Source organism: Bos javanicus, chromosome 12 (assembly GCF_032452875.1).
Source record: "Bos javanicus breed banteng chromosome 12, ARS-OSU_banteng_1.0, whole genome shotgun sequence".
Taxonomy (NCBI): domain Eukaryota; kingdom Metazoa; phylum Chordata; class Mammalia; order Artiodactyla; family Bovidae; genus Bos; species Bos javanicus.
In genome coordinates, this window is record NC_083879.1 from 65,437,663 (window position 1) to 65,464,009 (window position 26,347).

Below are 26,347 nucleotides of genomic sequence, written 5' to 3' on the forward strand. Positions count from 1 at the left end.
ATCAATAAAGACTTAAAATTTAAAAAAATGTTCACATCAAAAAAAATGTTTAAAAATTGAAGCAAGTTTTTTCCCAACAAAACTTTTGTCATAAAGAACTGAAAAGTCTTCTCTCATAGGGTAAAAATAATACTAACCATGTTTAAAGTTTGTTTTGTATTTATGTATTTATATTTCTCATGCCAAAAGAGAATACGATTACTCCTTTAAAAAATGCCTCCAGCACCCTTCCTCTTAGGAGAAGCAAAAGCTACACACACTAAAAAGTACTAGATTTAAAAGTAGAGCAGAGGCCCTATTATTTGAAACACAGTTCAAGGCAACACTGAGAATAAAGCCATTGGCTGGGGTAAAATTTAACTGACCCTTTCAAGGTTGAAAGAGATCTTCAATCAAAACGCTTCCCTGTCACAGGAGGAAGAGCTCTGCATTGAACTGATTTAAGCGTAAAACCTACTGAAATCGCTCTCGCTGGGGAAGCATAAGCTAAAACAAAAGCAACAACAATATAAACCTGCTACAGTTGTGGTAAGTAGATTGTGGAGCTGTATTTTTGCTACTTCAAAGGATACCATAGATGAGAGGATTTCTGTTAAAGTAAAACAAGTCCTATGGACAAAAATTGTGTTATTCCTCACTCTTGTTATCAGTTTACTCACTCACTGTAAACTCTTCACCAGACTTTAGATATCTCTCATATTAAAATCTCAGATACTTAAATAAAAGGCTATATTTTTGAGGCACAAAGGGATATTTATGATTTGCTCTAATGCATTTACTGTCGATGTCACAGGCCTACCTTCAGGGTTGAATCCACGAGGGAACGTTCCCCATGAAGTAAGTGAGTCACAGTAAGCACAACGGTAGCTGGTGCTTCTTGGGAAATGGAAAACATTTTCTCTGGAAGTTGAGGCTGTGATTTTCATCCTAGTGAGGTATCTTTCAAGGACTCTATTTTGTTTTTCGAGCTCTTGACCACTTTAGCCACAATCACAACAGATGTGCAGGGCTATCAAGCTGGACACGTTCCGATCCGTGGGTGGTTTGAAAGGATTTGACAAGGTGAGACCGATGTGTCATCCCAGTTTTGAAATGAAGGACCACAAATACTAGTGCTGTATTTCTGCTGATTCTCTCTGGGAACAAAGCTGATTGGTGCACAAATCCCTCACCAAGAAATGTTAATAGAAGCCGTAATTCTGACACCTCCTCGAATTGGGGGAAGTGAGTCAGAGGCCACACAAGAAACCCAGCAGCGTTATTAATTTCACACTTGAGCAGAACCACACAGTTGAGCATGCACTGCCTGAATTCAAGCCACAGCAGACAACTGGATTCAGTGATAATCAAAAAGCAAAGCTGATTTAAAAAAAGAAAAATAAGATGAAAACCACAGTATACAAGGCTTTTTAGCACAAAGAGTCACTTTTACTGAAATATGTACTTACTGAATTTGATCATAATTGATAGGTATGTAGTATGAACTATCAATGAGGTCAAAGCTTATACTATATGAATGAATTAAAGTACAACAGTAATTTTCCAGAGAGTTCTGTAAATGACCATTCTTCTTGCCTGGAATCTGAATTACGTGGAAATATACTCCTCCCCTTTCTTTTTCTATCTGTAATTGTCAGTTATTTTTACCATTTGCTCAGTTCTTCACTTTGATAATGCACATCTCTTACCATTACCAAATTTCTCAAATAATTTTGTGATCCTTAGAAAGGCTATATAAAACATTGAACACAGCTCAGGAGATCACCAGGGAAACAGTGATCTGCATTATACATCAGTATCAATATAAATTTTGTGGTTGCTTGCTTTCTCTTTTCCCTACAAGAAATGTGTCGTTGTTGTTTTAGTCGCTAAGCCCTGTCCGACTCATCTGTGACCCCATAGACTGTAGCCCGCCAGGCTCCTCTGTCCATGGGATTTCCCAGGCAAGAATACTCGAGTGGGTTGCCAGCTCCTTCTCCAGGGGATTTTCCTGACTCAGGGATCGAATCCACTTCTCCTGCATTGCAGGCAGATTTTTAACCACTGAAGCCCATCAATATAAATCAGTATAAATACCTTCATTGACTGAACTGTTAAATAAATGGACAATACGAGTTTGGAGTGGTACTGGCTTAGAAAAATGTATAGTGAAAAAAAGAAAAGGAGAGATTACCCAGAAAAAAATATTTGCTTGCTAAATGAAAGAGAATTAATATGTTTTTCAAAGTAACATCAAAGTAGTTTTTATGTTAAGAATTACACCTGACTTTTATCAATGTAAAACCTAACAATTTACACACACACACACACACACACACACACACACACACACACACGTACACACACACACACACACACACACACATTCCTGCATTTATTTTTTGTTCCTGCTTTTGTCTTAAGCCCTGCATCTGAGATCTCTTGGTGGCTTGAATTAGACATGAGTAATGGACTCATGCTCACTTAGCATTTCACTTTCTTTGTACAAGGAAACATATATTCTAGTCTAGATCCACAACTTCTTTCCTGAGCTAATACCTACAGCTGTGCTCCATCTATCAGATGAGTAGATGTTAACACAGATATTAACAACCAAAAAAAACAAAAAACAAAAAGTGAAAAGACTGGTTTAAAAAATGTTACATGTCCTTCAAAGCTCATTGTTACTGAGGAGTATTTTTAAAGCTTATTCCAAGGGAAACTATTTCCCAGGCTCCTCTCTCCATGGGGATTCTCCAGGCAAGAATACTGGAGTGGGTTGCCGTGCCCTCCTCCAGGGGATCTTCTCAACCCATGGACTGAACCCAGGTTTCCCACATTGCAGGCAGATTATTTACCATCTGAGCCACCAGGGAAGCCCAAGAATACTGGAGTGGGTAGCCTATCCCTTCTCCAGCGGATCTTCCCAATGCAGGAATCGAACCAGCGTCTCCTGCATTGCAGGCAAATTCTTTACCAGCTGAGCTACAAGGAAGACCCATAATTGGAACCATGATCATTCAAATCCAAAGACTGATTTGCTGGAAGCAAAGGTCAAAAGCATTTGACTTAAAATTCTCTATTTTCTACTTCAATTTATGCATATAAACATGGTCTCAGAATATACAAGCTGTCCCCATGAGAAAAATCACATTTTATAGTTGGAAAATGCTTTCAAGACATTGAGCAAGAAATAGGGAAACTTATGTAGCAGGCAAGGATAGCCACAAAGCAAAATGTAACTGCTTGAAATCCAGATAAAGCAAAAAAAAAAAAAAAAAAAAGCCAGTGGACTGGTAGCTTCTGACATGACTTTTTTGAACAGATTTACTACTGCACCCTATGCCTCCTTGCCTCATATTGTGAAAAGCTGACTAATCCATACCACATCTCATCTCAAGAAGAACATTTTTAAGATTTATGAGTGTATTTTGAGATTTTATGATGGTCATTTGATTTATGATGTATGTAGTGAATTTTCCAGTAACAGGCAGGGTACAGGCACTCAAAAGCAAAACACATACTATTTTCCAATCATTTCCGTCAAAATGCAGAAAGATATGATGGTGGGATTGAAATAATGCTACATTATACTGTTCCCTGACTGCCTCTCCTCTCCTTCACACCCCACGTTCCCCTCTGTGCGTGGTGGTATGTTGAAGCCTGTCCTGAAGGCATATTATGCTCTTACTAAAGCTACTGCCGCAATATCTTTGATCTATGTACCCACTGTGTTTATGTTCCATATATTTTCATGAGAAATCAATGGTGCTGATTTCTCTTTTTTCTGAAGGGTTCCGGGAGGCCAAGGGTTTAAGGGAGGTTATAGTTCAACTTGACAGTGTTTATAATTAGAGAAGTTTAAAATTTTTAAAAGGGCTCTTTATATTCTCATGTCATAGGCATAATTTCTTCATGTGCTAAGTTGCTTCGGTCGTGTCTGACTCTGTGCAACTCTATGGACTATAGTCTGCCAGGTTCCTCTGTCCATGGGGTTCTTCCGGCAATAATACTGGAGTGGATTGCCATACCCTCCTCCAGGGATCTTTCCAACACAGGGATCGAACCCACGTCACTTACATCTCCCACATTGGCAGGTGGGTTCTTTACCACTAGTGCCACCCAGAAAGCCCAATTTCTTCACAAAGAAGACGTTAACCAAAAGGTGAGGACTGAATAGACGGCACTGGTTCATTCTCTTCACCATACCTCTGTTCCATTCTTTTGGTGGTAAAGTCATAGACGCACCACTCATCTTGTTTGAACTAAAGAGAAGGCTTGAATGCTTTTCTGACAGTCAAAAGATCTTGGAAGACCAATTAGTTAAAGCCATGAGTGAGTGATAGTTGCTCAGTCATGCTGACTCTTTGTAACCCCGTGGACTGTAGCCTGCCAGGCTCCTCTGTCTATGGAATTCGCCAGGCAAGATTACTGGAGTGGCTTGCCATTTCCTTCTCCAAGTTAAAGCCATGAGATATGTTCAAAATTTAATCATACACCATTATTATATTTGAAACATTGTATGGCCCCAAGAGATAAATTGAATATGAAACGAGTGCATGATCCCCTCAATTTTTAAGGTCTTTTTAAATTGCATAGGAAGTCATTTAAATATTATTACTTTTTTTATGGTTGTGCCAGGTCTTCGTTGTTGTCCATGGGCTTTCTCTGGTTGCAGCAACAAGGGTTACTCTCTAGTTATGGTGCATGGGCTTCTCACTGTGGAAACTTCGTATGTGGAGCCCAGGCTCCAGGGCATGTGGGCTCAGTAGTCGTGAGGCTGAGTAGTTGTGGCACACTGGCTTAGTTACCCCACACCATGTGAGATGTTCCTAGACCAAAGGTGGAACTCCTGTGCCCTGCATTGGTGGGCAGATTCTTAACCACTGGACTGCCCCATTTAAATATTAAGAGAATGCAAAGACAAATCAAATAATATAGCACTATGGGTGGGAATTTCAGGCTTTCATGAGTAGCCCTGGAAAGTAGACTTTGGGGGCTATAGGTTTAGAGCTTAAAATATGAGAGGTTATAAATAGGACATATGTATGTTGTCCCATTGGTGTCCCAAAAAAAGAGGCCAGTGGATATTCTGTCAAATGCTTCTGGTTGTTGAGCAATCACAACCAGCTAAGCATATATACCCCAAATTGCTTGGCATGGTAAACATGTTTATTTAACAAACAAGATTCCTTAAACCCAGGGAGGTTTTAAAATTCAATGTAAAAAGGCCTAAGAGAAGCAAGCATGTGATGTTAATGCTGTTGTTGTTGTTGTTCAGTCACCCAGTTTTGTCCGATTCTTTGCGACCCCATGGATTGCAGCATGTTAGGCCTCCCTGTCCCTCATCATCTCCCGATGTTTGCCCAAGTTCATGTCCATTCATCGGTGATGCCATCCAGCTACCTCATCCTCTGACGCCCTCTTCTCCTTCTGCCCTCTATCTTTCCCAGCATCAAGAATTTTGCCAATAAGTCGGCTGTTCGCATCAGATGACCAAAATACGGAAGCTTCAGCATTAGTCCTTCCAACGAGTATTCAGGGTTGATTTCCCTTAAGATTGACTGGTTTGCTCTCCTTACAGTCCAAGGGACTTTCAGGAGTCTTTTCCAGCACCACAGTTTGAAGGCATCAATTCTTTGGTGTTCTGCTTTCTTTACAGTCCAGCTCTCACAACTGTACCTGACCACTGAGAAGACCATAGCCTTGACGATACAGATCTTTGTTGGCAAAGTAATGTCTCTGCTTTTCAACACACTATCTAGGTTTGTCATCACTTTCCTGCCAAGAAGCAATAATCTTCTGACTTCATGGCTGCAGTCCCCATCTACAGTGATTTTAGAGCCCAAGAAGAGGAAATCTGTCACCACTTCCACCTTTCCCCCTTCTATGTCCCATGAAGTAATGGGGCCAGATGCCATGATATTAGCTTTTTTAATATTTAGTTTTATATTTGATAGAAGTTTTATATTTGATAGAATATTTGATAGAAGCTTTATCAAATAAACTATAGAGTATGCAATGGAATATTATGAAACTGTAAAAGTGGTAATTGATGTTTACTGAACACTTGTTGTTGCCAGGCATTCTTGAAAATTTTTAATGTATGTCGACTCATTTAAAAAAAAAAAAAAGTAGAAACACATACATATACATAGCTTCTTAGCCTCTGCAGTCTACCATTTGTTACCTGGTTGAGTGAAACATGTTCAGGAAGAGTTAACATCAGTTACTAAAATTTCCCAAAGCATCATGGCCTGCACAAAAGATTGAAGAGTAAGAATTTTAATCAAAACTTCTAAGCTTGTAAATCAACTATACTTCAATAAAAATAAATTTAAAAGTTCATATAATATAAAAAAGTTATTGCAATTAAGTTTTTATAAAATTCCATTTTGTAAGCTGAATATGGCTTACTCTGGCTGCTAGGAATTTCAAGTCCAAGTCTATATCCTTACATAAATAGTTGTGTAAGACTTTACCAATAAAATGCCTTTTTTTTTTTGCTAAAAAAAAAAAAAATTTAGTTTTAATCTGGCTCTTTCACTCCCTTCCTTCCCTCCCTTCATTCTGCTCTTTAGTTCCTCTTTGCTTTCTGCCCATTAGAGTGATATCATCTGCATATCTGAGGTTGTTGATATTTCTCCTGCCTATCTTGATTCAAGCTTGTACCTCATCCAGCCCGGCATTTCTGATGATGTGCTCAGCCTATAGATTAAACAAGCAAGGTGACAGCACACATCCTGCCGTACTCCTTTCTCAATCTTGAACCAATCAGCTGTTCCGTACAGGGTTCCAACTATTGCATCTTGACCCACATACAGATTTCTCAGGAGACAATATCTTTGTACTAAGATATCCGGGCTTCCCAAGTGGCTCAGTGGTAAAGAACCCACCTGCCAATGCAGGGGACATAAGAGATGCAGGTTGGATCCCTGGGTCAGAAAGATCCCCTAGAGAAGGGCATAGCAACCCACTCCAGTATTCTTGCCTGGAGAATCCTATGGACTGAGGAGACTGTCGGGCTGCAGTCCATGGGGTCACAAAGAGTTGTACATGACTGAAGGGACTTAGCACACACACATTAAGATATCTGGGCTTTTAGTTTCTACAATTTGTAATGTTCCAGAGAATTTGCCCTATTAGAGGAACAGCTTTATGATTTCAATTTAATATGCCTTGCTGAATAATTTATTTCAACTCATAATTTAAAGTTGGAAGTGTAAATGAAATAATAATGAAAAGTATTGGACATTTAATGGAACTTACAAATAACTATTTTAATAATTTTAATAAGTAAGTGTACTACTTGAGCATTTGAATGTTGGTCAGTCAAAAAATCAAATTACTTTAAAAGTATGTTTGACTATGTCAAATGAAAATTTGGTTTAAAACATTTACTAGTCTTTAAGTTATAAATAGCACTAATCATTAAAGATGTTTTAAAGTATCATTAAACCCCTCTAATTTGAACTCTATAGATTGATTTACAACTAAACAAAGAACTACATTTTAGAATTTCTGACTTTAACAAATTTAATATTAATTTTCACAAAAATCCTTGAATAATTATTTTGTGCCAAGACACACATACACACTTATTTTAGAAGCATCTATAAAGTCCCATTCATTACAAAGACTTTACTTGGTTTTTTTTTTGAAAGAAGTTATTTTTAATAATGCTATAGGTTACATAGTAACCCAAGAAATGTCATTTATAAAATATTGCAGGTCTAGAGAAATTTAATTTTTTATTCCTTTTTTTAACTTGTTATTTTATATTGGATTATAGCCAATTAACAATGTTGTGATAGTTTCAGGTGGACAGCAAAGGGACTCTGCCATACATATACATGGATCCATTCTCCCCCAACTCCCCTCCCACCCAGTCAGGCACACAACATTGAGCAGAGCTCCCTGTGCTATGCAGTAGGTCCCTGTTGGTTATCCATTTTAAATACAGCAGTATGTACAAGTTGATTCCAAACTCCCTGACAATCTCTTCCCCTGTTATTCTTCTCTGGAAGCCCTAAGACCATTCTCTAAGTCTGTGTGTTTGTTTCTGCACAAAGACTTTTGTGATCAAGAGAGTTTGGATTTTTTTCCCCTTTAGAAGTACCTATTATGCCTGGACTACATAACAAAAAGTAAACAAGAACTGTTAGGAATTAGAAAATTGATTCTAAAATAAATAAACTGTGTAATAATTTCAACAAAAGAGATGAACTAGCTATGCTGATTTTTTTTTTCCGATTGAATTTAGTCAAATTTAGTTGTATGGAGAGAAACATCTAAAGCTGTTAATTATCTGGTTGATTTACAACATTCTTACTCTCTGTCTATAAATTTTGGAAATGATAAGTGTAAATATAATTGAAGCCATGTTATTCACTGAGTTTAGAGCAGTAGTTTGTCAGTTAGTGGCAAAAAAAGAGAGAGAGAAAAAACAGTTCAAGCAAATAATCATTAGTAGTAATTAAAATTATTTTTATTTTAACATAAAAGCACATTGGTTTGCCTCTCTTTACATATGGCTATTTGCTTTGATTATAAACAGATTAGTATTCTCCACAATCAGAAGTTCGTTATCTAAAATTTCCAGTTTTATTTCTGTAAAGGGGTCCAAGAACTTAAAGAAGCAGGTAGTAGCCCAATCAGATACAGAAACTGTCAGCTTGTCCTCTTTATATCTATCCTTCACAGCTCTTGCTCATACCTAGAAACCTTTAAAAATTTTTTTGTTTTATTTTTTGGCCATGCTTTGAGACATGTGGAATTTTAGTTCTCCAACCAGGGATTGAACCCATGCCCTGCACTGGAAGTACATTCTTAACCACTGGACCACCAGCGAAGTCCTAGAGACCCTTTTCCAGTGACTCACCTTTCTTAATTCTTTCCATAGCATTCAACATGTTTTTTATAGAAACAAAGATAGGTCCTCTACTCTATCTAGATACATTGGCAGATATGCTATGTCATGATATATAATGAAAGTATATATTGTAAAATCCTAATTGAAATAATAGCCTTCTTATTTCAGTCCCCATGTCAACACCATAAATGAGTAACTTGATAATTTGTCCAAACTGATATCTGCCCATATAAGTCCTTGATGTCTGCAGCAAATCTGCAAAAACCTATAGAAAGAAGGAAGGAATGCAAGAAAGAAGGAAGGGATATGACAGGAGGTTAAGTTCCAGTATCTTTAACCTATGTTATTATGTTATAAAGGGCAACATCAACTAGCATGTATACATATGGAAGTGCTATTCTTAAAGCCTGCTCCTATAAGCTTATAAGCAGCAGTTCTTTAATTTTCCGGCAGTTTGAAAGTCAGTCACTAAACATAGCCATTATCAAATATTTAATCATATAAATTTAAAATTAAATAATTACATCAAAATCAAAGGCAGTAAATACTTAAATTCATCACTTTAATGGATTTTCCTATTATCTATGCTCTTGAGGTTATTTACAATGTTTATGGTAGAAATATCCAATAATGATATCCTACTAATATCTCTCCCAAAATCTTCCTTTTTGGGGTGGGGGGAGGATGGGTGTCAGGGTGCAGCAGTTAAGCATTTACCAGCATACCATTATATATAGGGTGTGATATTACCAAAAGATATGAATATTTTTGTCATGTTCTTAAAGTACAGAAATTAATTTGAGGACAACGAACCTCAAAATGTTCCTGTAGGTCATTTCTAAATGTGTTACCCCACTTCACTCAACAAGAAAAAAAGAGTGCTTTGGCAGGCTCAATGAGAAATCAATAACACACCCTGCTTTCCAGTCCAGACTTGACCCATTAAATTTCATTCCATTAATTGTTAAAAACAAATGTCAGCATATATTTTCCATTGTTGGCTGAGATACTAAATTACTTCATGTCCTATTTTATATATTTATACAACTTTTACAAATAGAATTTAAAAATTCCCACAAGAACATACACACAATATGCACACAAAATGGACACATTATAAAATAAAAAATATAGTCTTCTATATTTTTTATAGGTCTTCTATATAAGTCTCCTTCCTCCCCACCAGATACTCATGTACCAGTCACTTCTGTTTCTTAGAAAGATACTTTATTTACCTGCTCCAAATTTTACTGGGCTCTAGACTTTTATTTGGAGAAGGCAATGGCAACCCACTCCAGTACTCTTGCCTGGAAAATCCCATGGATGGAAGAGCCTGGTGGGCTGCAGTCCATGGGTCCACGAAGAGTCGGACACTTACTGAGCGACTTACTTTCACTTTTCACTTTCATGCATTGGAGAAGAAAATGGTAACCCACTCCAGTGTTCTTGTCTGGAGAATCCCAGGGACGGTAGAGCCTGGTGGGCTGCCTGATGTGGGGTCGCACAGAGTCAGACACGACTGAAGCGACAGCAGCAGCAGCAGCAGACTTTTATTGGGCTATCTGCAATAATGGGTAGAGAATTATGCCTACAAAAGCTAAGTTGGTTCATGTAAGAAAGAAAAGAGCTACACTTAGAAAATAAGAAAACAGTTGACCTGAAAGAAAGTGACATAATGAAATAAGCTAAAGACTTAAAAGACCCAAGGGAAAGAAATTTGAGAAATAATTGTCACTATGAGTGAAAGCAACATAAAAAAGACATGTTTTAAAATTAGTAGCAGTAATGAACATTCATTGATTATTAATTATGTAATAGGTATCACTCTTAAGGGGCTTACATGTACGAATTCAATTTGATCCTCACAACAACACTATAAAATAGTAACATCATCTTATCATCCTCCAATTTGCACATAAGAATACTCTGGAACTTTGAAAAGTACCTTGCTAAAATGAGTTTAACAGTAGTAGAGTTGGCATTCATACCCAGATAGTCTGGTTCTTAGCTTCTTCACTCAGCCACTAGACTGCACATAGTTTACTAACATAATATCTTTTATAGCAACATCAAAAATACAAAAAATATCAACAAACTTTACTTTCTAACACTTTTGGAAATAATATTTGTGTCTCTTTTAATCATACAAGCACATTTAAACTGGCCTCAATGGATACAATTTCATTTGGACCATAAAAGACAAATTAGAAGGATCTGAAAACCAATGTCCTAGTAGTCACTGTGACATTTTAGGAAGAGTAAATATAAAATGAATTTTGTCATTTAATGTGTTTTGGCTAAAAGCTGAAAATTTGACATTTCTTACAATGTGCATTTTTTGTTTGCATTCAGTTCAGTTCAGTTCAGTTCAGTTGCTCAGCCGTGTCGGACTCTTCGAGACCCCCATGAATCGCAGCACACCAGGCCTCCCTGTCCATCACCAACTCCCGGAGTTCACTCAGACTCACATCCATCGAGTCTGTGATGCCATCCAGCCATCTCATCCTCTGTCATCCCCTTCTCCTCCTGCCCCCAATCCCTCCCAGCATCAGAGTCTTTTCCAATGAGTCAACTCTTCCCATGAGGTGGCCAAACTACTGGAGTTTCAACTTCAGTATCATTCCCTCCAAAGAAATCCCAGGGCTGACCTCCTTCAGAATGTACGGGTTGGATCTCCTTGCAGTCCAAGGGACTCTCAAGAGTCTTCTCCAACACCACAGTTCAAAAGCATCAATTCTTTGGCACTCAGCCTTCTTCACAGTCCAACTCTCACATCCATACATGACCACAGGAAAAACCATAGCCTTGACTAGACGAACCTTTGTTGGCAAAGTAATGTCTCTGCTTTTGAATATGCTATCTAGGTTGGTCATAACTTTCCTTCCAAGGAGTAAGTGTCTTTTAATTTCATGGCTGCAGTCACCATCTGCAGTGATTTGGGAGCCCCCCAAAATAAAGTCTGACACTGTTTCCACTGTTTCCCCATCTATTTCCCATGAAGTGATGGGACCCGGTGCCATGATCTTCATTTTCTGAATGTTGAGCTTTAAGCCAACTCTTTCACTCTCCACCTTCACTTTCATCAAGAGGCTTTGAGTTCCTCTTCACTTTCTGCCATAAGGGTGGTGTCATCTGCATATCTGAGGTTATTGATATTTCTCCCAGTGATCTTGATTCCAGCTTGTGTTTCTTCCAGTCCAGCATTTCTCATGATGTACTCTGCATATAAGTTCAATAAGCAGGGTGACAATATACAGCCTTGACATACTCCTTTGCCTATTTGGAACCAGTCTGTTGTTCCATGTCCAGTTCTAACTGTTGCTTCCTGACCTGCATACAAATTTCTCAAGAGGCAGGTCAGGTGGTCTGGTATTCCCATCTCTTTCAGAATTTTCCACTTTATTGTGATCCACACAGTCAAAGGCTTTGGCATAGTCAATAAAGCAGACATAGATGTTTTTCTCGAACTCTCTTGCTTTTTCGATGACCCAGCGGATGTTGGCAATTTGGTCTCTGGTTCCTCTGCCTTTTCTAAAACCAGCTTGAACATCTGGAAGTTCACGGTTCACATATTGCTGAAGCCTGGCTTGGGGAATTTTGAGCATTACTTTACTAGCATGTGAGATGAATGCAATTGTGCGGTAGTTTGAGCATTCTTTGGCATTGCCTTTCTTTATACTGGTTCCAAATAGGAAAAGGAGTTCGTCAAGGCTGTATATTGTCACCCTGCTTATTGAACTTATATGCAGAGTACATCATGAGAAACGCTGGACTCAAAGAAACACAAACTGGAATCAATACTGCTGGGAGAAATATCAATAACCTCAGATATGCAGATGACATCACCCTTATGGCAGAAAGTGAAGAGGAACTCAAAAGCCTTTTGATGAAAGTGAAGGTGGAGAGTGAAAAAGTTGGCTTAAAGCTCAACATTCAGAAAACAAAGATCATGGCATCCGGTCCCACCACTTCATGGGAAATAGATGGGGAAACAGTGGAAACAGTGTCAGACTTTATTTTGGGAGGCTCCCAAATCACTGCAGATGGTGACTGCAGCCATGAAATTAAAAGACACTTACTCCTTGGAAGGAAAGTTATGACCAACCTAGATAGCATATTCAAAAGCAGAGACATCACTTTGCCAACAAAGGTTCGTCTAGTCAAGGCTATGGTTTTTCCTGTGGTCATGTATGGATGTGAGAGTTGGACTGTGAAGAAGGCTGAATGCTGAAGAATTGATGCTTTTGAACTGTGGTGTTGGAGAAGACTCTTGAGAGTCCCTTGGACTGCAAGGAGATCCAACCAGTCCATTCTGAAGGAGATCAGCCCTGGGATTTCTTTGGAAGGAATGATGCTAAAGCTGAAACTCCAGTACTTTGGCCACCTCACACGAAGAGTTGACTCATTGGAAAAGACTCTGATGCTGGGAGGGATTGGGGGCAGGAGGAGAAAGGCACGACAGAGAATGAGATGGCTGGATGGCATCACTGACTCGATGGATGTGAGTCTGAGTGAACTCCGGGAGTTGGTGATGGACAGGGAGGCCTGGCGTACTGCGAGTCATGGGGTCGAAAAGAGTCGGACATGACTGAGCGACTGATCTGATCTGATCTTCTTTGGGATTGGAATGAAAACTGACTCTTCCAGTCCTGTGACCACTGCTGAGTTTTCCAAATTTGCTGGCATATTGAGTGCAGCACTTTCACAGCATCATCTTTCAGGATTTGGAATAGCTCAACTGGAATTCCATCACCTCCACTAGCTTTGTTCGTAGTGATGCTTTCTAAAGCCCACTTGACTTCACATTCCAGGATGTCTGGCTCTAGGTCAGTGATCACACCATCGTGATTATCTGGGTCGTGAAGATCTTTTTTGTACAGTTCTTCTGTGTATTCTTTCCACCTCTTCTTAATAGTTTCTGCTTCTGTTAGGTCCATACCATTTCTGTCCTTTATTGAGCCCATCTTTACATGAAATGTTCCCTTGGTATCTCTAATTTTATTGAAGACATTTCTAGTCTTACCCATTCTGTTGTTTTCCTCTATTTCTTTGCACTGACTGCTGAGGAAGGTTTTCTTATCTCTCCTGCTATTCTTTGGAACTCTGCATTCAGATGTTTATATATTTCCTTTTCTCCTTTGCTGTTCGCTTCTCTTCTTTTCACAGCTATTTGTAAGGCCTCCTCAGATAGCCATTTTGCTTTTTTGCATTTCTTTTCCATGGCGATGGTCTTGATCCCTGTCTCCTGTTTGCATAGGTATACAATTTTGCATATCAAAAACCTTTACAAGGGGACATATGTATACCTATGGCTGATTCATGTTGATATTTGGCAGAAAACAACAAAATTCTGTGAAGCAATTATCCTTCAGTTAAAGAATTAAAAAAAAAAAAACTTTACAAATGAGCTCATACTCTTCTTTAGTAATGAGAATTTAAGAGAAAAAGCTGGTAGGCAGGATAGACTCAAGGAATATAAATTCAAAGTTAATTTTTCATTAGGTTAAGATTCATGAAAATGAAGGCTAACCTTTTGAGACGTATGCCATCATTGAGAAAAACATGCACTTAAGTTGCTTGTGGCCATAAGTCCAATCTTTGACCGGTACTCAAAGGTTTATGTGCTGGAAATGCTGGAAATTAATGAAGTGGATACTCCTTTTAAGCATGAGAGCAGAGTGCCAGGAAAAGGCCAGAGGGAAAGTAATACATGAACCTGAGTTCAGAAAAAAAGCAGAGTAGAAGTATAACCTGAGACTGCAATCTTTGCCTTTTGCACAGTCATCTGTCTATCTCCGAGTCCTTTTAGCTTTTTTCTATAAAGGAGATTCATATTTCATCAAATAAAAGCATCAATTTTGAAATGTGCCTCTGGTTCATAGAGCTATTTTTTTTTAATCAGCCAATTAAATTGAGTTTTTTTGATGTAATTGCTTTAAAATGTTGTGTTAGTTTCTGCTGTACAACAATGTGAATCAACCTGACAATACTTTCTTATAACTAGAATTTTTATTTTATGTTTGTTGAAATAATATGCTGGGACTTCTTTGGCAGTCCACCTTGACTTCTAATGCAGGGATGTGGGTTCTATCCCTGATCAAGGCACTAAGATCCCACATGCCCTGGGGCAAAAAAATAACAACAAAATATAAAGTAGAAGCAGTATTGTAACAAATTCAAATGAGACTTTAGAAATGGTTCACATAAAAATGTAAATTATTACATATGCATATAATATTTTCATATCGGTCTCTTTTGCACTCATAAAAAAGGAAAATAGAATATAAAAAAATTGGTAAAGGAACCATAACTTCTTCACCAGAACTTACTCTTTTGAATCACTTCCCACAAAGAGTTATAGATAAGCTCTGTTTTGTCATAAAATAGAGGAAACAATAGAATGGGAAAGACTAGAGATCAATAAGAACTCTGTTTCACTTTCACCTTTTACTATACTCTTTTACCATATTTCTGTGTTTATTAACAGCATTTGTCAAGGATTTGATCATTTTCTTATTATGCATTATTTAACATTTCATACAATATATTCAAACAAAAAAACATATAGTTCACAAAGACACAAATTATTTTCAGAGATTTAAGTTGTATATTGCATGCTACCTGCCTAAGTACTTACTATTTCAGGACATTTCAATATAATCAATCTATGGATCTTTGTTACTGTATTTAAAAATAATTAATCAAAGTATTACTTCATTATTACATCTAATACTGAATGTTTATATGCTTTTACCTTGAGAAATTTGTGGTAATTTATATAACATGGTAAAAAGAATGAATACACCAATATAGTTATTTTGCTAATTATTAAAGAAATACCTGGAGTGACAGGCAAATTTGGCCTTGGAGTACAGAATGAAGCAGGGCAAAGGCTAATAGAGCTTTGCCAAGGGAATGCACTGGTCTTAGCAAACACCCCCTTCCAACAATCCAAGAGAAGACTTTACACGTGGACATCACCAGATGGTCAAAACTGAACTCAGATTGATTATATTCTTTGCAGCTAAAGATGGAGAAGATCTATACAGTCAGCAAAAACAAAACCAGGAGTTGACTATGGCTCAGACCATGAACTCCTTATTGCCAAATTCAGACTTAAATTGAAGAAAGTAGGGAAAACCACTAGACTATTCAGGTATGACCTAAATCAAATCCCTCATGATTATACAGTGGAAGTGACAAATAGATTCAAGGGATTAGGTCTGATAGACAGAATGCCTGAAGAACTATGGACGGAGGTTTGTGACATTGTACAGGAGACAGCAATCAAGATTATCCCCAAGGAAAAGAAATGCCAAAAGGCAAACTGGTTGTTTGAGGAGGCCTTAGAAATAGCTGTGAAGAGAGGAGAAGCAAAAGGCAAAGGCGAAAAGGAAAGATATACCCGTTTGAATACAGAGTTCCAAAGAATAGCAAGGAGATATAAGAAAACCTTCCTCAGCAATCAATGCAAAGAAATAGAGGAAATCAATAGAATGGGAAAGACTAGAGATCTCTTCAAGAAGATTAGAGATACCAAGGGAATATTTCATGCAAAGATGGGCACAATAAAGGACAGAAATGGTATGGACCTAACAGAAGCAGAAGATATTAAGAAGAGGTGGCAAGAATACACAGAAGAACTATACAAAAAAGATCTTCAGTAATCATGATGGTGTGATCACTCACCTAGAGCCAGACATCCTGGAGTATGAAGTCAAGTGGACCTTAAGAAGTATCACTACAAACAAACCTAGTGCAGGTGATGGAATTCCAGTTGAGCTATTCCAAATCCTAGAAGATGATGCTGTGAAAGTGCTGCACTCAATATGCCAGCAAATTTGGAAAACTCAGCAGTGGCCACAGGACTGGAAAAGTCAGTTTTCATTCCAATCCCAAAGAAGAGCAATGCCAAAGAACACTCAAACTACTGCACAATTGCACTCATCTCACAAACTAGTAACATAATCCTCACAATCTCCAAGCCAGGCTTCAACAGTACAAGAACCGTGAACTTCCAGATGTTCAAGCTGGATTTAGAAAAAACAGAGGAACCAAACCAGAGATCAAATGGCCAACATCTGTGTCTCTTTTGCTGTCTTGCATACAGGGTTATCATTACCATCTTTCTAAATTCCATATATATGCATTAGAATACTGTATTGGTGTTTTTCTTTCTGGCTTACTTCACTCTGTATAATAGGCTCCAGTTTCATCCACCTCATTAGAATTGATTCAAATGTATTCTTTTTAATGGCGGGGTAATACTCCATTGTGTATATGTACCAAAGCTTTCTTATCCATTCATCTGCTGATGGACATCTAGGTTGCTTCCATGGCTTCCTGGCTATTATAAACAGTGCTGCGATGAACATTGGGGTACATGTGTCTCTTTCCCTTCTGGTTTCCTCAGTGTGTATGCCCAGCAATGGGATTGCTGGGTCATAAGGTAGTTCTATTTCCAGTTTTTTAAGGAATCTCCACACTGTTCTCCATAGTGGCTGTACTAGTTTGCATTCCCACCAACAGTGTAAGAGGGTTCCCTTTTCTCCAGCATTTATTGCTTGTAGACTTTTGGATACAGTCTTTTGGACTCTGTGGGAGAAGGAGAGGGTGGAATGATTTGGGACAATGGCATTGAAACATGTATAATATCATATATGAAATGAATCGCCAGTCCAGGTTCGATCCAGGATACAGGATGCTTGGGGCTGGTGCACTGGGATGACCCAGAGGGATGGTATGGGGAGGGAGGTGGGAGGGGGGGTTCAGGATGGGGAACACATGTACACCCATGGTGGATTCATGTTGATGTATGGAAAACCAATACAATATTGTAAAGTAATTAGCCTCCAATTAAAATAAATAAATTTATATTTTATAAAATAAAATTAATAAAAATAAAAGTAGCAGCTGTAATTTTCATTGAGAGGAAAAAATTAAAGGAATTGGTGGACTTCAAATAAAATTTTTTATCACAAAAAAAGAATTGCCAACATCCGTTGGATCATTGAAAAAGCAGGATAAAACCAGAAAAACATCTATTTCTGCTTTATTAATTATGCCAAAGCCTTTGACTGTGTAGATCACAACAAACTGTGGAAAATTCTGAAAGAGATGGGGAATAGCAGACCACCTTACTTGCCTCCTGAGAAATCTGTATGCAGGTCAAGAAACAACCATTAGAACCAGACATGGAACAATGGACTGGTTCCAAATTGAGAAAGGATTACGTCAAAGCTGCATATTGTCACCCTGCTTATTTAACTTATATGCAGAGTACATTATATAAAATGCCAGGCTGGATGAAACACAAGCTGGAATCAAGATTGCTGGGAGAAATATCAATAACCTCAGATACGCAGATGATATCACCTTTATGGCAGAAAGTGAAGAGAACTAAAGAGCCTCTTGATGAAAGTGAAAGAGGAGAGAGAAAAAGCTGGCTTAAAACTCAGCATTCAAGAAACTAAGATCATGGCATCTGATCCCATCACTTCATAGCAAATAGATAGGGAAACAATGGAAACAGTGACAGATTTTATTTTCATGGGCTCCAAAATCACCTGCAGATGGTGACTGCAATCATGAAATTAAGAGATGCTTGCTCCTTGGAAGAAAAGCTATGACCAACCTAGATAGCATATTGAAAAGCAGAGACATTACTTTGCCAACAAAGGTCTGTCTAGTCAAAGCTATGGTTTTTCCAGTAGTCATACATGGATGTGAGAGTTGGATTATAAAGAAAGCTGAGAGCAGAAGAATTGATGCTTTTGAACTCTGGTGTTGGAGAAGACTCTTGAGAGCCCCTTGGACTGCAAGAAGATCCAACCAGTCCATCATAAAGGAAATCAGTCCTGAATATTCATTGGAAGGACTGATGCTGAAGCTCAAACTCCAATCCTTTGGCCACCTGATGTGAAGAACTGACTCACTGGAAAAGACCCTGATGCTGGAAAAGATTGAAGGCAGGAGAAGGGCATGACAGAGGACGAGGTGATGGATGGCATCACCGACTCAATGGACATGAGTTTGAGCAAGCTCCGGGAGTTGGTGATGGACAGGGAAGCCTGGTGTGCTGCAGTCCGCGGAGTCGCAAAGAATCGGACACAACTGAGCGACTGAACTAACTAACTATGAACTATGAACCTCTGTGCCATCCAGAAAACTGGTGATACTCTTAAAATATGTCCTAATAATTGCCTTTGAGGTTTTCTTTCAAGTTTCTGACATCCTGCAAGTTTTGATGATGGTGCTTTCTTAATCCCAACTGAATACTGACCATGAAGGATTTCAGGTAACGATTATGACCTTATTCTAAAACTTAATGTTTACGTCTGACCACAATTCATATATTGAAGCCTAATCCTTAATGTGGTGGTATTTGAAGGTGGGGACTTTGGGAGGTGAGTAGGTCTTGAGGGTGGCACACTCATGAATAAAATTAGTGCCCTTAGAAAACAGACCTCAGCTCTCTTGCCTCTTCCACCATGTGAAGACACAGCAATAAGGAGACCATCTATGAGCCAGGAATGCGTTCTTCACCCGACACCAAATCTGCTCATGCCTTGATCGTGGACTTGGCAGCCTCCAGAACTCTGAGAAATAAGTTTCTGTTGCTTATAAGCCACACAGCCTATGGTATTTTTGTTACAGCAGATTGAGTGGACTAAGATACGGTCATATTAAAGCCCTTAGATAGTTTATGATTTAGACATTGAGGGTTTCTTTTTCCCATCATGCTGCCAGAAACAACAATCAAGGTTGAGTACACTCAAGCAATAATACATCATCCCTTCTACCTGATCAGGGTCCATTTTGAGATTACATCCATTGTAAGATACATGCCCATTTCATAAAAGCTAAAAGGTGGAAAATGTATAATTTAGAATTAATGGCATTACATGTTCAAGCTGTTCCTTGTTAATGTGAGCAAAACAATTTGAGTTTTGACATAATTCTTTATTTATTACAGTGAAACAACTGCTGATTAATGTAACCTGTTTAACATGTCTATGTGACTTTTTGTTTCATAAGAATACTGACCTTTCTGCCCTCAAAATCCATTATTTTGGAGTCCCCTACATTGTTCTTCATGCTTGGATCTAAAGAGATTATAATGTCAGCAAGGTTTGTTCTCCCAACTTCTTCCCTGGGCAGAGTGTACCTTGTAAATACCTTCTTCTAACAGATGAGGATCCAACATTTTTTTTAATCAAATAATAAAACATGTAATAAAGTACTATCCAATTTGAAGTTTAGGAATACCAGCTCTACAATCTATTCTCTAATGCCTTGGGACAGATGTGTGTCAGAATTCTCAATTTCTTTTAATTTTATAAAGAAAATACCATATTTGTATCATATCCTATGTAATCCAATAGGATCTAGAGCAGCACCCTGTAATCAGATGTTTTAGTACTTCTCTTCAGTGTATCCAGCTTTTTGTGACCCCCTGGACTGTAGCCTGCCAGGCTCCTCTGTACATGGAATTCTCCAGGCCAGAAAAAATAGAGTGGGTTGCTATTCTCTTCTCCAGGGGCTCTTTCTGACCATGGGATTGAACCTGGGTCTCCTGCATTGCAGGCAGATTATCATCTGAGCTACCAGGGAAGCCCTAAGTACCCTTATAGAGATGATTTATTTTTAGCTTTTGTGCTCAGTCACTCAGTCATACTTGACTCTTTGCAAGCCCATGGACTGTAGCCTGCCAGGCTCCTCTGTTCATGGAACTCTCCAGGCAAGAATACTGGGGAGGGCAGCCATTCCCTTCTCTAGGAGATCTTCCCTACCCAGGGATCAAACCTGGGTCTCCTGCATTGCAGGTGGATTTTCTACCATCTGAGCCATCAGGGAAGCACCAATATTTCTGCACTAAAATGTAAGAATTGCAATACCAAGAGGGATGAAAGTTATAAAATGGCCTCAATTAAATTCAAGCTTGAATCTGCCACCAGATGAGATCACATCAGATGAGTTTTGTCACTACGCGAGTTATGCAAACCTTCTAGTTTTTCAAGCTAATGGATCTTAGAATTGCAGATATGGAGCTCTAGACATATGTTAAGCATCAAGATTCAAGTTTTTGCATAAAGTTCTAGGCATGAACTAGAAGGTGAATGACGTCTTGAAAGGAGGAAGGAAGAGGCAGGTTTACTCAGTTCCTAAGTCATCACATTTGAAGAAATGGACACCATCAGCACCTGAGGTTGGCCAGGTGGCTCTGAACATTTTCCTCATGGCATCATTTTCTTCCTCCTTAAATTTCCTCAGTTCAGCAAATGGTATCACAGACTACCCAATTGCATGCCGAAAAACTTATAGCTGTCCTTGATTTTCCTGTTTCTCCTCCTGTCATACTCTACTTCCAGAATATGCCCTTTTGGGGCATGCATGTTATAGGGCCTATAATATCAACTCTCCCCATCTCCACAGCTACTACCTTAAGCCAAGGCTCTTCATGTCATGTTTACTATACTTTGGCATCATTTTATGCTTCTATCAATGCTGAGAAGTTTAAGTGACTTGTCCAATATCTCGAATCTAAAATCCAGTGGCATTGCGGTTGATTCCCGGCTTCCTCAGTGCAGATTTGAGGAAAGGAATGAAATCACTCAATTTATATTGAGATGAATTTAAACTTCTTTTAAAGATTCAAATGTCATGGTGAGAATGTTGCTATTCTCTAGCACAATGAAAAAAATAATGGTTATTTGACTCCTATGGGCCTCAAAAAGTATAACATTTAGGAGAGCTTACTGTGTCTGTACATTGGAAAGATTATCTTCTCTGTGGAAAACCCAAGTTCAAGGCCTCCAGGTTTAATATGCTTATAGAAGATATAAATAAATTAGGAAAACCCTCTCATGAAAATAACTGGGTTTGCAAGGCTATCATTTTCAGTAAAGAGACCAAAACTGCCTTCCCCTATGCCCTTGACCTGAAGGGAGACATGTTTTCAGTAAGAAATGTAAATGTTTTGGTTTAATATTTATAAGAATATTAACCCTTTGTGTTATAGTAAAGAAAATCCAAATTTTTTATCAGGACAAAATCATTTTCCTGTAATTCAATTAAAAAACATAATATATTGCAATCAACAGGGGTAAGGAAGTCTCCTGAACAGACAAACAGGGTGAACAAGATGAAACTTATGTGCCTATTTAAGACTATCCACCTAAACAGCATTTTCTTTGGCTTATTTTCTCATTTCTTTATAATGTTGCAAGAAAGTGTAAGTTTCCTCAAAAATGACATTCACGCTCAAAAAATAGAATTTTAAATCAAAAAGTTGTCTTGAGGTTTTATTTTCAATTCTTCTTGTCAACACGTCTCCTTAATGCCGACTATATTTAGTGAAACTTCCTTTATAAGTGTGTAACGACCCTTTCGGCTGTTAATATTAACAGCTAAAGTTTGAGGTGTGATTGTAAATGACTTTTCACATGCCAAAAGTGTTTTATTTTTTTGAAGTGTCAAATACTTTTTAATTGCTGGCTCCACCCAATGGCTATAATCATCCCCAAAGCAAATTTTTAAAAAGTCATTTTAAGAAACATTATCTAAAGTAATTTTAAGTGTTTTAAAACTATAAATACTCCAATACATGCTAAGTATAGAAGATTTAAGTTGACAGAATATTTATTTAAAACATTTGAGTGTTTCTTTTTCGATTTCCTTAATTACTCTTCAGTCAGTCAGTTCAATCGCTCAGTCGTGTCCAACACTCTGTGACCCCATGGACTGTAGCATGCCAGTCTTCCCTGTCCATCACCAACTTCTGGAGCTTGCTCAAACTCATGTCCCTCTGATGGCTAAAAAAGAAGTTGATTTCCTAAAAGATATAGAAGAAAGAAATCTAAACAATCCATATATAAGTCTCGTGGCCACATAAAAAGGACTGTCCATGGTCATAATGTTACTAAAGTCATCAACCGTACCTCCAACTGGGGTTCTAGCTCAGGCTGAGGCCCCCTGTCCTGGAGAGATTCCTTTTTTGGTTGAATTTACCCAGCCAACAGCAAAATCAATGCTGAGACTGGAACAGCATAGGCTTTATTAAAAGGCCAAAGAATAGAGAAGTGAGAACCTAATTCACAAATCAACTTGTCAGCCCAATTTGGGTGGAGACACTAAATATAAAGGAGGATCAAGATAAAAAGGGGAAACACTGGAAAGAATGAGCAGAATATTCAAGAGTATTTCAAGAACAGCTGTGTGTTTTGGACCCGGAACTGATGCATCTCTCCTTTTTTGTCCTTGTATGGACTTTTCTGGTTGTTGTCATGGCACTCATCAACTGTCATGGCACTTTGGGTATGTCGTTTAACTAATGTATCACAATGAGTGTATAATAAGACTAAGGTCTACTTTGACCTTGAGTCAAAGTACAGTAAAGCTATGGTTTTTCCAGTAATCATGTATGGATGTGAGAGTTGGACAATAAAGAAGGCTGAGGACCAAAGAATTGATTCTTTTGAACTGTGGTGTTGAAGACTCTTGAGAGTCCCTTGGACTGCAAGGAGATCCAACCAGTCAATCCTAAAGGAGATCAACCTTGAATATTCATTGGAAGGACTGGTGCTGAAGCTGAAGCTCCAATACTTTGGCACCAGATGCAAAGAGCCAACTCATTGGAAAAGACCCTGCTGCTGGGAAAGATTGAGGGTAGGAAGAGAAGGGGGTGACAGAGGATGAGATGGTTGGATGGCATCACTGACCCAATGGGCATTAGTTTGAGCAAATTCCGGGAGATGGTGAAGGACAGGGAAGCCTGACTTGCTGAAGTCCTGGCATGATCACGACTGAACAACAAACAACAATGTGAGGGAGAGGTATGGTTCTGGGGCAACTGCCTTGATAACAATAACTACAGAGAGAAAAAAAACTGAACTTTAAAATTGTATTACAAATGGTGCCATCATGCATTTTCCGATGTACATCACTTCAGTGATTTTTCAGGAACTTCATTCACTAGATCTTTGTTTGACTGTTTCTCAGTCTCTCTCATTGCTACCACACACTGGAGGCAAAACTGTCTTTGTGAGAGGTGCAGTTTTTACCACACAGAACAGGGGGGTCAGCTGAGCAGGGCTTATGTCAAGCCCTAGATTACTGACTCAGAGAGAGAGGGCTGGAATTTAACCAAAAAGGGGGCTTCCCTTGTGACTCAGCTGGTAAATAATCCACCTGCAATGCCAGAGACTTGGGTTTGATCCTTGGGTTGCGAAGATCCCCTGGAGAAGGGAAAGGTTACCCACTCCAGTATTCTGGCCTAGAGAATTCCATAGACTTTATAATCCATAGGGTCATAAAGAGACAGACACGACTGAGTGACTTCCTCTTCCTCGAAAAAGACTCTTTTACTCGAACATCAGCAAAGGGATTGATTTAGAAGGCTCAAATCCTCAAGTTCCTCCATAGAGAGAATAATATTGACATTTCTCATTGCACATAATCCTCCCAATAGCCCTGTCTTTTAAGTTCTGCTATGGTTCCCATGCTACAGAGAGAAGATACTGAGGAGCAAACAGCCAGTCAGGTTTAGGAAAGGCTTTGACTAGGCTTTGACTAAAAGCCTCTTTGGTTGCACGTTATTCTACTGCTTATACTTCCTTTCCAAATGCTGGAGAACTGATTTATAGGCAAGTAGAGAGGGTTCAGGGCAGTGATTCTCAGTTAGTTTATGAATAAGTAATGTTTTATGTATATGTGTATATATGTGTGTGTTTAGTCGCTCAGTCATGTCCGACTCTTTGTGACCCCATGGACTGTAGCCCGCCAGGCTCCTCTGTCCATGGGGATTCTCCAGGCAAGAATACTGGAGAGGGTTGCCATGTCCTCCTCCAGGGGATTTTCCCAACCCAGGGATCAAACCCAGGTCTCCCGCATTGCAGGCAGATTCTTTACTGTCTGAGCCACCAGGAAAGCCCAAGAATACTGGAATGGGTAGCCTATCCCTTCTCCAAGGAAACTTCCTGACCCAGGAATTGAACCGGGGTCTCCTGTTGAGCTACAAAGGAAGCCCATAAATATATATGGGCCTCCCAGCTGGTGCTAGTGGTAAAGAACCTGCTTGTAGATGCAGGAGACATAAGAGATGTGGGTTCAATCCCTGGATTGGGAAGACCCCCTGGAGGAGGGCACGGCAACCCACTCTAGTATTCTTGCCTGTAGAATCCCATGTTCAGAGGTGTCTGGAAGGTTGCAGTCCACGGGGTCACAAAGAGTCGGACAGGGCTAAAATGACTTAGCACATATATATAGAGAGAGAGGAGAGGCAGAGAGAAAATAATATACCATGGTAGATTATATACAATGGTAGAAATATACAATGGTAGAAAATACCAACTTTTAAGAACAAATGTTTAAAAATATAAATATAAACATTGAAAAGACAGAAGGATTAACACTATGATTGCTTATTTAGAGAAGAGGATTTATTTTTCTGGTAAGTTTTCATACATGAAATCCCCTCTGTATGCATTTAGAACAACCTTCATTCATGTTAAGAGAAATTAATTGCTTTCCATTTCATTTTCACTTAAAGGTGGCCAGTTTCTTTCCTAATATTACACACTCATGCTTCATTATTTAAAAAGAAAAAAAATGCTTTAAAGTTCATATTGAGAAAGGAATGAAAGGCTGAAGAGCTTGAACTTGATTTTCAGATTGCCCCTGGATTCAATTCAACTATACCTCAGTTTTCTCTCCTGTAAAATGGAAGTTTTGAAGATTAAATGAGAAGGTACAAATAAAGCACTTGAGATATGAAATGAACATTAAATTATAGCTCTTACATCAATAAAATGGCTTCAGTTGTCAAAAATTCACTCTAGAAATTCACTGGAATATTGAATCAGTTCTCTAGTGAATACAGCATTGATTGCCAGTTTCCTTAACTCTTCAAATGATAAGCTTTCCTTAAAGGTGAAGGATATTCCATGGGCTTCCCTTGTGGCTCAGATGGTAAAGAATCTGCCTGCAATGTGGAAGAGCCAAGTTCAATCCGAGTCAGGAAGATCCTCTGGAGAACGGAATGGCAACCCATTCCCGTATTTTTGCCTGGAGAATCTGCATGAACAGAGGAACTTGGCAGGCTACAGTCCATGGGGTTGCAAAGAGTCGGACATGACTGAGTGACTAACACTTTCAAAGGTGAAGGATATTCCATAGGTACAAATGCCCCATGCCTTTTAATCTTAAAACTATACTCCAAGTCACTCAGGAATCACTTCATTTAGGCATTTGAAAAACTCAAATCAGCATAACACAGCCTTATAATGTTCCCTGCTGCTGCTGCTACTAAGTCACTTCAGTCATGTCCGACTCTGTGCGACCCCATAGATGGCAGCCCACCAGGCTCCCCCGTCCCTGGGATTCTCCAGGCAAGAACACTGGAGTGGGTTGCCATTTCCTTCTCCAATGCATGAAAGTGAAAAGTGAAAGTGAAGTCACTCAGTTGTGTCCAACTCTTAGCGACCTCATGAACTACAG

The 26,347-nt window shown here is 38.8% G+C and overlaps 1 long non-coding RNA gene across 3 annotated transcripts in view; it reads left to right on the forward strand.

Moving 5' to 3' along the window:
* The first annotated feature begins 369 nt into the window (after positions 1–369).
* Positions 370–26,347, forward strand: part of LOC133258521 (uncharacterized) — a 34,479-nt gene continuing 8,501 nt past the window's right edge. For 2 of the 3 annotated variants that reach the window (XR_009740065.1, XR_009740067.1), the window contains exon 1: positions 370–528. This is a non-coding gene — a long non-coding RNA (uncharacterized LOC133258521). The remainder of the gene's footprint in view (positions 529–26,347) is intronic. The other variant, XR_009740066.1, reaches the window with a different exon arrangement.